General features: G+C 40.5%; 1 protein-coding gene across 6 annotated transcripts in view; it reads left to right on the top strand.

Annotated features, from left to right (window-relative positions):
- Nucleotides 1-567: 567 nt before the first annotated feature.
- The window catches only part of CNOT4 (CCR4-NOT transcription complex subunit 4), a 150,543-nt gene continuing 135,242 nt past the window's right edge, over nucleotides 568-15,868 (top strand). For all 6 annotated transcript variants that reach the window (XM_017887745.1, XM_017887744.1, XM_017887748.1 and 3 more), the window contains exon 1: nucleotides 568-840. The gene's annotated coding sequence lies outside the window, so the exon portion shown is untranslated. The remainder of the gene's footprint in view (nucleotides 841-15,868) is intronic.

The raw sequence follows: 15,868 nt of genomic DNA, 5'->3' as shown, positions 1-15,868 counted from the left end.
ACAATTTAGTATATTTCTTCACTGGCGATTTTACAGTGAAGAAGGGATCAAGGGTGGTGGCCCCCAAATGCGCAAGGACAGGGAAATGAATTAAACGGGCGTCTGTTTCCTCCTTGTTTCGCAAACAGACGCCAAGTCTGTATCAAATTCTTACCCTAGATCAAATCCCGCGCTCTTCGTACCCCCAACCTGCCTCCACCTCCACCCCGCCCCCTTTAGATATCCCTGGTGGGCGGGGCAGAGAAGAAACATTCCGGGCTCCCCGTAAAATTGTTTAGCCTCGCCCCAGTCTTGGGGTCGCACATTTCCAAAAACACCGAGGACACGGAATGACTAGTGAAAACCGCCGACCAAATGACATTGAAGAAGCACCCGCGCGCAGAGAAGGAAGCAAAACACGAAGAAAGGCTCAGTCCAGCAGCCACGTGAGGTGAGCGATCTCCTCCGTCCTCTGAGAGAGGACTTCAACTCCCGGCGTGCCCCTGGGCGGTTACCCTCCGAGGACTCCAACTCCCAGGGTGCTGCGGGAGCGGCCACTGCAACCTCCCACTCAGCCGCCCGCCGCTCCTCCCGCCCCTCCCCCGCCCCTCCTGGCCGGATCGGCGTGCGCCTGCGCACGGGAGGCCGGAGGAGTCTTACCCTAATGTAAGATGGTGGCCCGTCTGGCTGTGGAACCCACCGAAAGCTGAGAGTGTCTCTCTCAGCCGTAAAGGTCGGACTCGCTGAAGCAATCAGGCCCGGTTCTGAAGAGTTTTTTCCGCGACGCTCGTTCGGTGGTTTCTTGTGAGGACGCGGCAGCGCGTGGAGTCGGCTGAGGGAAAAGCGAGGCAAGGCAGGCGGGTGAGTCTATGCGGGGCTGGGCTTAGGGGAAACCCGGGGCTGACCGGCTACGAGAGAGCGGAGGCTTCGCTGGGACTGTACAGGCCGCACCCCCCTTTCTCCCCACCCCCCGCCTCATCTTCACCCTCCTCCTCCTTGGTCTTCCTCCTCCTCCTCCTCTTCTTCCCTCTCCTCTTTACGCCACAGCAGTTACCATCAGGAAAAGCGAGCGGGTCAGAAGGCAGCGCGGCGGCAAGCAGCGACTCTCCTTCGAGAATTTCTTTAATTGGGGAGCCGAGGCGGCTTTTGGTCTCCAGCTTTTCCCCCTGCATTTTCATAGGGGCAGGATTCTTAGGTCTCAGTCCTCCTTGTTTCCCCAACCCCCTATTCCCTGTCTGACGTCCTTTCCCACTGGCCCCCGTCTCCCAAGACCAAAGCCATCACTTCCACTCTGACCCGTGTTGCTGCTGCTGCTGCTCGTTAATCCCACTGCTCATTGCCCACTCGTCCTACTGCTTGTTTTTTGCTCCACTGCTACCACTCTGGAGTTAGCCTTTGCCCCCCTCTGGTGCTTGCAATCAGCCCACAGTGTATCTGCCACACTAGGGCTTCTTCCGATTTGCAGTCTTTCCTTCCACCACATCTGTCATCTTAAAGCTGCCCCTTAAGTGCCTAGATTATGCTTCTGCTCCTGCTAACCCACCTGTTTCTCAGCCTTCTTGAGAATTGTCCGTTCCTTCCCTCTTTCCTGTACAGATCCTTTCAATATACACTTCCAGAAAAAGGGATGCCCCGTGGTGGCCCTTGAAAAGTAAAGGAAATTGGGAAGTGAATGAAGTGAGGTAGGATAGTATTAAACGTTATGAGTAAAGATCTTTTATTCAGGCTACTCCGGAGGGGACCGTTTTCGTTTTGCTTTCAGTGATCTATTGGTCGCTTATTCGCTCTGTTGTGTTAGGACGTGGCTTTTTTCTTTTTTTTTTTTTCATTTTGAACCGGTTTTTACCATGCTACTAAGCGTTCTTTGGATTGTCTCTGCCCAGGACACTTAGTGTGGGCTCTGATTTATACCAATATTAACCCCAGCATTTCAAAATAAGATAAATTTGGCGCACATACAGAATTCATCTGTGAACTCCGCTAGCAAATATAAGTGATATTTTGATTACATGTGGGTTATATGTGGGTTCTGTATTGAGACTTGATTTTTGACTGAGTTTTATTGATGTTCAGCTTAATTGATGACATTTATGATTTGAGTGGAAATTTCCTTTCCAGTTAATATCAGATTTACTTCTTATTTTTGGATTTGGGAATTTCTCTTGACATTTCTAGGATGATAGTTATCTGAATAAATTGTCTTCTCTTGAAAATCCATTAGGTATGTATGCAAAAGAAAATCGATGTTTTATATAAACCTAAGTTTCTCGTATTTTCTCATAGAAAAGAAGGGGGCTGGGAAAAGAATGACAAAGCTGTGCACATACATGCATTTGGTGGAACTCACTGTCATTGTTATCTACAGTAAAAAGCAGAAAACTGGAAGCAAGAGGTGGCTTATGATGTCCATGTTTTGGTGAAAGCAAAATTAAGATGTACTGACTAATGGTATAATGGGAAGAAGCAGCCCTGGCTATAATCAGACCACTGTGAAATAAAGAATTACCAGAAAAGCAACCAGGATTACATAGTGCAAATACATACATCCCAAGTTTAAACATGACATACATGACATTGCATTCTTAAGATATATGTAAAAATGTTTAACATCAGTGACGGTCCATTACTGGGTTATTGTAATTTTTACAAATTTTACCTGTAAAATTGGGAATCTTAACATTTGGCATTATGTTCACTTGATTGTGATAAATGGTCTGTTTTACCAAATGTAAACTAAGGTTAGAAAACCTGTTTATAAAACTTTTTTCTTTCAGCCACTTAAGCCCCAATTTGGGGGACCAAATAAATACTCTTAAAACTGCAAGCAATTTATATAGCAAACTTTGTCCTAAGTTACAACTTGAGTTTTTTTTTTTTAGATCACTTACATTTCGTTTATCAGAGGAGTGTATTTAATAGTTGATCTTTAACTCTAAAAAATATACTTTTTGTTGTAATACACTGGTGGAGAAGCTTTCCACTTTGAGCAATCCTAACACAGGTTTAGAAACTCTTGGCAGTCATACTTGGCTGAATTGTAAGCAGTTGAGTTCTAGGAGAGGACTGTTTGTCTGGTAGAAGGGAGTAAATGATTTTAATACATCTTTTTTTTTTTTTTAAATGGTGTTTGTCTCACAAAATATTTTCTCAAGTAATTTTCTTCCCTCATACTTTTTGCTTGCAGTTACCGAATTCTTCATTTCGGCCCTCTGAAGTCAAAAGGAATTTACTTTTGTATCTTTAGTACGTTTAAAGAAGACATCTAAAGTTCGTTAGTATTTTGATAGGAAATAGGGAGCTGAGATTCTTAAATATTTTTGCGTGGTTTAAATTTTTTGATCTAACGTTATGAACACTGCAGCTTCATACTTTCATGGTTTCTTTGGATAATTTGGAATACTTTCTGCCAGGTTCAATAGTTGAATTCTTGAGATCAATAGATTATTTCTGTAAGAAGGTTTTGAATATGAATCACTTAAAGTTGGCCTGTTATAAAATTAGGATGAGACAGTTATACTCAAATGACAAAGTACGGAAAATAAAATTGTTTTGTATTGCCCTTCAACTTGAGTCTAAAAGGGAGTACTAGCAATAACTTGCAACTCATTACTTTGTTAAAGAAAGAGGGTGTTGCCAGAGGATGAACTCCTAGCTTTAAGGGAGTTTTATTTTAAAATGATTTTGTGTGCTTTAAAGGAATAAAAAAAATCTCATCAGTTTAAGCAGTTTGGATTTAGAAATCTTCCCTTTTTTCCCCACCCTACTCTTGGCTTTAAAAGGAATCTATATTCTTCAGTTTAATAAATTTATCTTTTGTTGTTTTGTGTGAGAAAATATTAAATTTTCTTTTCTTTCTCTTTTTTTTTTTGAGACAGAGTCTCACTCTGTCACCCAGACTGGAGTGCAGTGGTACGATCTTGGCTCACTGCAACCTCCGCCTCCCGGGTTCAAGCGATTCTCCTGCCTCAGTCTCTTGAATAGCTGGGATTACAGGCGCGTACCAGCTCGCTCGGCTAAGTTTTGTATTTTTAGTAGAGATGGGGTTTTACCATGTTGGTCAGTCTGGTCTCAAACTCCTGACCTCGTGATCCGTCCACCTTGGCCTCCCAAAGGGTTGGGATTACAGGCGTGAGCCACCATGCTGGGCCTAAAATTAAATTTTCTAATGTGACTGCAAATAGTACTCAATTAAATATATTTAAACTTAGTGTTATTATTTTTATAGATCATTTAAGTAAAATGGTTTTAATTTGTGAAAACTTCAGCCTCTGGTGAAAATTCCGTTAGTTAGCTCTCTCACAGTAACTATAATACTGTCTTGACTCTTTGTGAAGGAAGTTACATTCAGCTCAGTTGATTCCGAAGAAAACAGTAGGGAAATAGGTTATAGAGATTTTTGCTGTTCTAGAAACAGTATAACTAGAATGTACTACATACTTTTCTCAAAGGATTTCTTAATCTAAATGGAACTTGTAAATGGTTTTCATCCCACTGGAATAGCATGTATTGAATAAAACTTGTTTAACACATTCTGAGATTTTGTAATATTTTATGTTACCTCAAAGGTATTAGGAAAAATCTGCAAATATCCATTCCTGAATAAAAGATGGCAATATCCTCAATATTTTAAAGATTATAGTATATTCATATTTTTCTCAAAAGTTGAGTACGCAAATTAAAAGCTAGCATAATTTACCCAGTTATTTTGTAATGCAAGGAAAGAAGATATGTGGGACTTTTAATCATGCGTTTTGTGGTTTTCTTTTTTTTTTTTTTTTTTTTGAGACAGAGTCTCGCTCTGTGGCCCAGGCTGGAGTGCAGTGGCCGGATCTCAGCTCACTGCAAGCTCCGCCTCCCGGGTTCACGCCGTTCTCCTGCCTCAGCCTCCCGAGTAGCTGGGACTACAGGCACCCGCCACCTCGCCCGGCTTGTTTTTTGTATTTTTTTTTTTTTAGTAGAGACGGGGTTTCACCATGTTAGCCAGGATGGTCTTGATCTCCTGACCTCGTGATCCAGCCGTCTTGGCCTCCCAAAGTGCTGGGATTACAGGCTTGAGCCACCGTGCCCGGCCATGTTTCGTGGTTTTCTAAAAGATCTTCACAATTGTTTTTAATCTTGTTATGTGGACTTCTTTATTAGAAAAGATTATGTGGTAAATGTCAACTTTTCTATTATGATAGAATCTAACTGGTTCTGTGATACATTTCTTTTTTCTTTTTTTCTTTTTTTTTTGAGACAGGGTTTTGCTTTGTCGCCCAGGCTGGAGTGCAGTGGCACAATCTCTGCTCACTGCAAGCTCCACCTCCCGTGTTCACACCATTCTCCTGCCTCAGCCTCCCTAGTAGCTGGGAGTACAGGCGCCCGCCACCACGCCCAGTTAATTTTTTTTTGTATTTTTAGTAGAGACGGGGTTTCACCGTGTTAGCCAGGATGGTCTTGATATCCTGACTTCGTGATCCGCCTGCCTCAGCCTCCCAAAGTGCTGGGATTTACAGGTGTGAGCCACTGCACCCGGCCATCAGATGTCTTTTGTATGATATGATTCTTTTATTATTTAATTATGAAGTTTATAGAAAATTTCACCACTATTTTGGCCCCTTAGATTTTAGTACTTAGATTTTAGTAGCATATTTTTCTTTTATCAGAAGAGAGAAATTACAAGCTACCAAAAATAAGATGATTACTTTTATTTGGTAGGAAAACCTAACTTTAAGGATGGTATAACACAGTTTGAGTATAAGTTTATTTTTCCTCTTAACAGGTTTGTTTGTGAGTATGGCATTTTTTCTTTCCCCCACCTCCCGAGACGGACTCTTGCTCTGTCACCCAGGCTGGAGTGTAGCTGTGTGATTTTGGCTTACTGCAGCCTCTGCCCCCCGGGTTCAAGCAATTCTGCCTCAACCTCCCAAGTAGCTGGGATTACAGATGCCCACCACCACACCCAGCTAATTTTTGTATTTTTAGTAGAGACGAGGTTTCACCATGTTGGCCAGGCTGGTTTCGAACTCCTGACCTCGTGATCTGCCTGCCTCAGCCTCCCAAAGTGCTAGATTACAGGTGTGAGCCACTGTGCCCGGCCTCAAGTATGGTTTCTTTATTATTAAACTCTGTTCATACGGGAGAGTTGTCCTGTTTTAAGCTTTAATTGCTTTGGGTGATGGACAGATGGTATATTGCTGTTAGGATAAGTCTTGCTGTTTGTATAGGTGTGTATGTCAGATAACTGTTCAAAAATAACTTTTTAAAAGTGTGGCTACTAAAATCTCACCTCTTGAGTTTTAAAGCAATTATGGAGTAGAATTTGAAATCAAAATAATCAAAATTGGCTTGTGGATGGATATGCCTAAAACCAGTTTGGAAAAAATGTCAAGGCAAAAAAGCAGTGTAATTAGTAGAATAAAATGCTTTCACTTAAAAATAATACATGTGACTGGGCACGGTGACTCACGCCTGTAATCCCAGCACTTTGGGAGGCCCAGGTGGGCCGATCAGAGGTCAGGAGTTCGAGACCAGCCTGGCCAACATGGTGAAACCCCATCTCTACTAAAAATACAAAAATTAGCTGAGTGTGGTGGCATGTACCTATAATCCCAGCTCCTCGGGCGGCTGAGGCAGGAGAATCACTTGAACTTGGGAGTCAGAGGTTGCAGTGATCTGAGATTGCGCCATTGTATTCCAGCCTGGGAGACAGAGTGAGACTTTGTCTAAAAAAAAAAAAAAAAAATTAGTAGATATTATATTACCGCTTTTGGAAGCAATTAGTGAATGATGTCGGCAAAATAGTGATTGAATTTTGAAAAGCAGTTAGACTGAAATTTCAAAGGGGTGGAACATTTCTTGATAGCAACAGACAGATGGTCATTAATCGAAATATCTGAAATTTTCTAAGCATGTTTTTCAGTCTTTGGAATAGAGTGGACGTGCTAATTTTCTGATTATTTAAGAACTTTTTAATCCATTCCCTTAGAGCATTAGGTGTTTTCAGATTGTGAATTTTCTAAAATAACGTTGACTGATTTGGGTTATTGAACATTGGTTGTAGCAACTTTTCTCCTTTTTTTCCCCTTTATTTTCTGCCTCCCATGTTTTGCTTAAGATTTTTTCTGAAGTTTTAAATTTTCGTCTGTTATTTGGGTGGACCCTCTTGTGAATGCTCTAATTGAATGAAGATTTATAATATAAACAGTGTTGCTTTTAGTCGTTAGGATTAATTTTTCTTTTCATGGAAATCCCGTCTGTGTGATTATATTTTTTCCTCCAACTTTTATTAATTCTTAGATGAGAATTAGGATTCTGCTTTAAATCTTTCTGCAAACATTTTTCTTACTGCCAGTAGGGACCTACATATTCCTTGGGTAAAGAAAATGTTATATTTTGGTTTTGTCATTTAAAATGATATAAAGACGTTATTAGTGCTTTTTAAAAAAGGAACTTTTGGTATTTTTAAACAAGTACAAAAGTAGATATGAACCACCATGTAGCTGTTACTCAGCTTCAAAGAGTATCAAATCTTAGTCATTACTTTGTTTCATTCATATTATAACTTTTTTTTTCTTTTTTCTTTTGAAATGGTCTTTGTTGCCCAGGCTGGAGTGCAGTGGCACGATCCTAGCTCATTGTAGCCTTGAACTCCTGGGTTCAAGCAATTCTCCCACCTCAGCCTCTCAGGTTACTCTGACTACAGGCATGGGACCATACCCAGCTAATTTTCTTATTTTTTGTGGAAATGGGGTCTCACCCTGTTGCCCAGGGTAGTCTCAAACTTCTGGGCTTAAGTGATCCTCTTAGCCTCCCAAAGTGCTAGGATTGCAGGTGCGAGCCACTATGCCGTGATATAATAAAATGTCTTTATTTATTTATTTTGAGATGTTGTCTCACTCTGTCACCCAGGCTGGAGTGGCAGTGGTGCCATCCCAGCTCACTGCAACCTCTGCCTCCTGGGTTCAAGCAGTTCTCCTGCCTCAGCCTCCCGAGTAGCTGGAGCTACAGGCGTGTGCCACCATGCCCAGCTAATTTTTATATTTTGTAGAGACAGGGTTTCACCATGTTGGCCAGACTGGTCTTGAACTCCTGACCTCAGGTCATCTGCCTGCCTCAGCCTCGCAAAGTGCTGGGATCATAGGTGTGATCCACAATCAGGATTATTTAATCAACTTTTCTTTTTCCTTTTTTTGAGATGGAGTTTTCTTGTTGTTCAGGCTGGAGTACAGTGGTATGATCTCGACTCACTGCAACCTTCACCTCCTGGGTTCAAGTGACTCTCCTGCCTCAGCCTCCTGAGTAGCTGGGATTACAGGTGCCCGCCACCACACCTGGCTAAGATTTTGTATTTTTAGTAGAGACAAGGTTTCACCATGTTGGCCAGGCTGGTCTCGAACTCCTCACCTCAGGTGATCCACCTGCTTTGGCCTCCCAAAGTGTTGGGATTACAGGCCTGAGCCACTGCACCCGGCCTTAATCAATTTTTCAAATAGACTTTGCTTATGGAACCACTTCTTGGAAAATTTGGCACAACCTCTTCATAGAATTTATCTTGTCAGGAATACTTTCATAATGATATAATTAGCACTGTCCAAAGCAGTGTACAAATAATGTGTGCTACATGTAGTATGAGTCCAGTCTGTTAGTACAGGGATATCTTCAGACTGAAGTTCTAGGAGTGAGGCTTCCTGAAGAAGATGAGACTTGGATAAAGATTGTATAGGCTAGCATCTCCAGAAGGAGAACATTATGTATGTTCTATATAGGGGATAGAAGCTTGTCTTTGTCCATTTTATGCTGCTATAACAGAATACCACAGACTGGATACTTATAATCAACAGAAATGTATTTGGCTCTTGGTATTGGAGACTGAGAAGAACGAGAACATGGTGCTGGCATCTAGCAAGGGCCTTCATTCTACGTCATCCTATGGTGTAAGGTAGAAGAGCAAGAGAACAAGAACAGAGAGGGCAGGACTTGCTTTTTATCAGGAACCTACTTCCATTACTATGGCATTATCATTGATGAGGGTAGAGCTAGAGCCCTCATAGCCTAATCACCTCTTAATGGCCTCACCTCTTAATACCATCACACTGGCAATTAAATTTCAATATGAGTTGTGGAGGAGACATTTAGACCACAGTAAAGAATGAGCAAGCACTTGGTAGAGGCCAGCATGATGTGAGAGGGATGTAAGGAGTCTGATCTCAATGGAATAAAGTGTTAATTACTGGGAATGGTGGCAGATAAATTTATATAAGTAGGGTAGAACTAGATTATGAAAGGTGTATTGATGTCAAGTTGAATTTAATGTGCTAAGCAATAAGAAGCCAGTAGAGGTTGATAGGGAGCAGGAGAAAACATGATGAAAGTGGTTTTCAGAAAGATTACTCTTTCAGTAGTGTGCAGCATATTTTGGGGTTGACAGTTAGTTGAGTTTTGTTTGAAAAATTAGAGACCAAACCACTGAGGTAAGGAGCTATTCTGAGAGATGTTAGGATGGAAATTCTACAGGATTTGTCAGATAATTGATTCCATCTTCTCTTTAGTCCCTCATGCCCTAAAGTGACACCAAGGTTTTAGAGAACTGAGGAAATGTAGTCTATTTGTCTTTGATAGTAAACTGCAATTTGTTATCCAAGCCCAGCTTTTGTGAAGGCAGTGATAGATGATTACTCAAATAACAGCCTCAAAAAGTTTTAGTAGGCTTGGTGTGGTGGCTCACACCTGTAATCCCAGCACTTTGGGAGGCTGAGCTGGGAGGATTGCTTGAGGTCAGGCCTGGCCAACATAGTGAAATCCCGTCTCTACTAAAAATACAAAAAAATTAGCTGGGCGTGGTGGTGTGCGCTACTCTGGAGGCTGAGGCCGGGATAATTGCTTGAACCTGGGAGGCAGAAGTTGCAGTGAGCCGAGATGGCACCAGTGCACTCCAGCCTGGGCTACAGAGTGAAACTCCGTTCCCCCCCGCCCAAAAAAAAAAAAAAAAAAACTTCAGCAGACAATAGCTACCAGTGTTTTTAAATGATTTTAAAGATATTCACTGAAGAATAGGAGCTTGGAAAATAAAGAAATATTCTTTATTACAGTAAGAGAAATGAACATACTTCATTTGTAAAAGAGAAATTTAGGCCTTATCTGCTTCCTATGTGTGTATTAGTTCAGAACGGTCATTAGGAGATTACTGACATTTGAATAGCTATAACTAGTAAATATTGCTGAATGACTTTAATAATGGCCTGATGAGAGCTAAAGAAAGTTCTGATGAAGTAGGGCATTAAATATTCCTGACTACCAGCTCCCTTTAAGGATGGATAAGGCTAGGTCCACAGGCTGAGGAAGTATATAGGGAGATTGTGAAATGAAAACTTACCCTTTCATTTACTTTGATGTCTTTGTTTTGCACAGGTATTATCAAAAAATAGGTCTGGTTAAACATCGGCTGTATATGTTTTGGTTGGATTTTTTTTTTTTTAAGTTCTGCGACCTTTGAAGTTATTTTTTTATTCTTTGTTTTGGTTTGTAGACCCTGCATTAAGCCAACTTTCTGGGTCTGTTGTGTACTTCTGGATAGCATACTTTGTTTGGTGAAGGAAAATTTTACATTTTATTTTAAAGCTGGGAGAAAAAATAGGTTTCTTGTTTATTGCTTTGTAAATGAGGTAGATGAATAATACTGTATTGCCACTTATTATCTTCATGCTTCCTTTAATGTCTCAGGTATTCCTCCTTTACTGTATTTAGCATGTGGATCTCAAAGTTTCCCACAGTTGAGTCTGAAAACATCTCAACTATGCTTATAATTTTAAAATTAAACTTAATTTTACCATTTTCTTTCTTGTTACTATAAAATATTGGACCTATCATAATGCCATGTACCTTTTAGTGACTTGGGAAATACTTATAATGATTAAGATGATGCAGTATAGTACGTTATTGGGAAATCTGTTTTTCATTGGCATCGCCTCTATCCTTAGACCTCTTTCATTCTAGTAATATGACAGAAAAATTTTTGACATTTTAAAACTTCCTTATTTAGCTGGTCGTGTGTGCTGTTGAAAATGAACACTAGACTAGAAAGCCATTGCCTTCTCCTTGGGGGGTTTGTTTTAACAAGGGGTTTTAATTTTGGATTTGAGATTTGAGTTGAGGTCTCCTTTGTGTAGAGAATCTTGAGAAGGATTATGTATCTTTCTTCTTGTCACCAGTGCATGTGGGAGAGAAGAAAATATCAAATATGGGGTATACAGGAGAACCTTAGTATTTGGGAATAGCTTCAGTGATAGCTGCCGAATCCAGTGTTTTCCCCAGGAAATTTGTATTTAATCCCTTGGAGTATGGGATGACTTTATGAGTGTCGTAGTGGGTTGCTGTAGGTGAAGAGAGGAGAAAACGACTCCCTGTTTGAAAATCTTTTCCAAAAGTTCGAAAATTTGAGATTAAATTGAATTAATCTCAAATTATTAATAGTTTACTTTTTTTTTTTTTAATTCATACAATGCTTGGGAAGAAATTGGTTTTCTATGAGTGGCCTTGGGGGCGCTTTGGGTGCTTTCCTTACCCAGGAAAAGGGAGGAGAGGCAGAAAATAAAGTGGGGAATAGTAGCTGCTGTGGATTTTTGCCTAAGGCATTAATGGCATTGTTTTTCTTGGCTGCTTTTATCTACATACCTTTTCTTTTCTAGTTAGGCTGTCATTACTAATTGGAAAGGCTACATGCAGTCTAGTCTCGCCTTTTCCAAATCAAACTAGTGTCCCTGTCCTGGTTTTTTAATTTTAATCTCTCCATCTCAAAACCTGACAAATTCATGTCTTTTCTCTGCCTGAAGAGCAGGGAAAACTGGAAAGAGAAGAAAATGATAATGTTGTGGTTAGGCACCCCCTATCTTTTAATATGTCAGGATTGTTTTATGAAAGAACCTCTGCCTTTGGATTTTAATTTTATGTAATCAGTTATAAAAAAAATTGAATTCTCGAGGAGTCCTTGGAAACCTTTTAAAGGATCCGTTAGCCATAAAGTTGGTGAGAGGTTGAAGAGTACCTATATCAGTTAAATGCTTTGGGGATTGTTTTTGCTTCTACTAAATTTTTTTCTGCCATACAGGACCCAGTCCTATATGTGAATTTTGCTTCCAAAAAGTAAAGCTGGCAGTCTTTTAATCCTAGCACTTTGGGAGGCCGAGATGGGTGGATCACGAGGTCAGGAGTTTGAGACCAGCCCGGGCAACGTGGTGAAACCCTGTCTCTACTAAAAATAGAAAAATTAGCCAGGCGTGGTGGCATGCACCTGTAATTCCAGCTACTCAGGAGGTTGAGGCAGGAGAATCACTTGAACCTAGGAGGCAGAGGTTGCAGTGAGCCAAGGAACACCTATTTCATACATCTATTGTGAGGATGTAATTATTTAATCTTTTAAAAACACTTAGAACAATGCTATGTGGTAAATGTTTGGTAAATGTTAGGTATTATCTACTGCTGAAGTAAAATAGAGTAGAATTGGTAGCTTGAAGAGAAAAAAATTGAAAAAAGAATTTAATAAAATTAATGCAAAGTAGTGGCAAGAACTAAATGGAAAGGTCTTAGGGCCTTTTCTCTGGATGTTATTGGAGAACACTTTGGATATCTACTTACCCTATTTATTTACACTTGGATTTCAGGCCCCTTTCCTCTAATATTTGCACTGTTTTACTTTTTTCTATAACACTTTATGTTCTGACATATCATATAATTAATATATATGCTGTTTGTTGTTGATCTCTTTCCACTAGGGCAGGGATATTTGTTTTGATTCCTGATGTATTCCAGGTTCTGGAAATAGTACTTGGCACATAATAGGTGCTTAATATTTGCTTGTTGGATGAGTAAGTTAATCTACCATTGAAGTGGGATGGATGGAGAAAAGCATTCAAAGTGCTAATGGTCCTTTGTAATTTTTTTTTTTTTAAAGACAGAGTTTCGTTCTTGTTGCCCAGGCTGTAGTGCAATCTTGGCTCACTGAAACCTCTGCCTCCCAGGTTCAAGCTATTCACCTGTCTTAGCCTCCTGAATAGCTGGGATTACAGTCACACACTACCACGCCTGGCTAATTTTTGTATTTTTAGTAGAGACGGGGTTTCACCATGTTGGCCAGGCTGGTCTTGAACTCCTGACCTCAGGTGATCTGCCCGCCTTGGCCTCCGAAAGTGCTGGGATTACAGGTGTGAGCCTCTGTGCCCCGCCGCTAGTGGTACTTTTTTAGAGAAGAGCCAGTTATCAGATTGATGGACACTATATAGGACTTTACCTTCTCAAAGGCTTCCTCCTTTTTCTCAAATGAGTTTTCTGAATTTTATCTTGGTACAGGTTTTCCTGAAATCACTTGGGAAATCCATTTATTAATAGCTGAGGAAATGAATCTATAAATGAATCTCTTTTTTTGGGGGGGACAATACTTGTATTTTACATTTGATTAGCTAATGAAAGCCTATTTGTGAGTGCTTATTAGATGCTAAGCACTATTCTAACCTAGAACTATTTAATTTAAAATTATTATTCTAATCTAAAACTATTTAATAGTTTAAAAAAATTCTATAGCACCTTACAAGTGCATTACAGTTTCCTTACAAACCATTATTAAGGTTTAAGGGGAGGCCCTTTGTACTGAGACCAAGAGCGTGATTCCCCAAACTGTTGTCTTCCTTTGGCAGGGAGCTTCAGATACCACATTCCTTCCTCCAATATTCATAGCTTTGACACCACCACTTGCATTAGTCCAGCAGGACTAATCTCATTATGTTCTTTATCCCTTTTCCCTTTTTATGTCAGTTACTATCAGTCTCCCAGGTGATACTCATGTCCCCACAAGATGTGGTGTATTTACTATTTTTTCTCAATCCTCTTCAACTCTTGAAATCTTGCCATTGTGCAACCCAGTGGAATTCACAGTCTATCATCAGCAAAATTGCCTGTATCCTTGTTTGTTCTTTCTCTGAACATTTTGTCTACTTTGTATTTTGCTGAGGATGCTGCTTCCCCTGTGACTCTCTTATACATTGGCAATTAAATATTTCATTTTTTTCTGATGATGCCATCAAGGATCAGTGGGGAGTCCTATGCACTGAGACTTGAAACTACATTTCCTGGCCAGGGATGGTAGTATACACCTGCAGTCTCAGCTACTTGAGAGGTGGAGGCAGGAGGATCCCTGAGCCCAGTTCAGGGCCAGCCTAGGCAACATAGTGAGACCCTGTCTCTAAAAACAAACAAACAAACCATTTTCCTGCTCTGACCTACTCCATTGAACAGGAGTGAAGAGGGAGCCTGGTTCCACTGACTAGAACCAGGAGCCTGGAGATGGGGCAGTTGTCTACCATTCTCTTGTTCTCTTTAAAACTTGTCTATTAACAGGTTATATTGTCTGTAAACCCTCATGTTTGCTGGCACCTACTGCACCCTGGGTTACACCTTCTCTTTTCTTGACTAGTTTAGCTCCTGGCTCACTGTCATTCTTCTAATACTAAGTCCCTTTTAATTCTTGGTAATTTCAATATATATATCACTATGGTCCTTCTAATACTGTGACCTCTTAATTTCTAAATGTCTTCTTTAATGATCTTACTCTCTAGCCCATTTAAGGCACTTCACGGTCATATCTTTTTTATGCATTAAAAAAGATGTTTTGTAAAGATGGGGTCTTGCTGTGTTGCCAAGTCTGGTCTGAAACTCCTGGCCCCAAACAGTCCTCCTTTCTTGGCCTCCCAAAGTGCTGGGATTACAAGTGTGAGCCACCACACCTGGCCTCATGGTCGTGTCATATACCTTGTTATTACCAATAACTTGAAGCCTCTTCATTTTTTCTTTATTTTAGAGACAGGATCTTCCTCTGTTTTCCAGGCTGGAGTGCAGTGGCGCTCTTTCTGACTGCTGCTTTTTCAGCCCATTCTAGCTGGTGCAATGGGCTTTACCATCATTGAAACTGTCAGTACACTGATTGTATTCCCTTTTCACTGTACCTTGCCCCCTTGATTTCCTTTCTTCTTTCTTCAATTGCCAGTCATACTGCATATGCCCTCAACTCACTTGATCCTTTCTTGCCTCTTCATAATTAGTTGGCAAAACCTCAATCTTAGTTAAATCAACTCTCTGAGTACTTCATATCTACATCTGTGCAGCTGAAAGTGACTGAAGAAAAATACAACTATGGTAACTGCTTTCACTTTAAATTCATGGTAAGAAACCTCAGGTTTCTTGTCCTGAATATTGTCTGGCAATTGTACTCTATTTTCTTAGTCCATTCAGTCTCCGCTTTCGTAGATGACTTAGTTTGTTCCCTTGCTTTTCTCTTCAAACTTCCACCCCTCTTCCTCATACTCACCCTCAGTTGATGGACCTGATTTCTACTTCATCGTAAGATGCCAGCAGTCAGAAGAACACTTACAGACTCCTGCCAACGCATGTATGTATTGACTACATCTGTACTCACAGACTTTGCTGCTGTCTTTGTGTTATTATAGATTTACTCTCTATGTTTCTATATAGTCCCAGGTCCTCTGATGAATGCATTAGGTCCCATCCTTTTATATTTACTCTGGACATTGCCCTAGTCATTCTCCCTTCTCTCTGTATATCATTAATTCGTCACTTCTGGATAATTCCCATCAATATACAAGCATGCTGTTACTTTTTTCATCATAAAAATATCTTCCCTCAGTTGCTCTTTCTTGCTCTCTTTCTGTAGAACCCCTTAAAGCATTGTCTGAATGCACTTTTTCTAATTTCTTTCTCGTGTTCTCTCTTAAGCCTGTTCTAATCAGGCTTTGCCCCTACCACTGTGCTAAGATTGCTTTTGTTAAGGTCTTCCAACAAATGACATTGTTAAATTTAGTAGTCAGTTCTGTCTTTATCTTGGGTGATGATCTACGTTTGACAA

This window comes from Rhinopithecus bieti, unplaced genomic scaffold (assembly GCF_001698545.2).
Source record: "Rhinopithecus bieti isolate Rb0 unplaced genomic scaffold, ASM169854v2 scaffold_17275, whole genome shotgun sequence".
In the NCBI taxonomy this organism is placed as follows: domain Eukaryota; kingdom Metazoa; phylum Chordata; class Mammalia; order Primates; family Cercopithecidae; genus Rhinopithecus; species Rhinopithecus bieti.
This window is presented reverse-complemented; position numbering and strand designations above follow the sequence as displayed.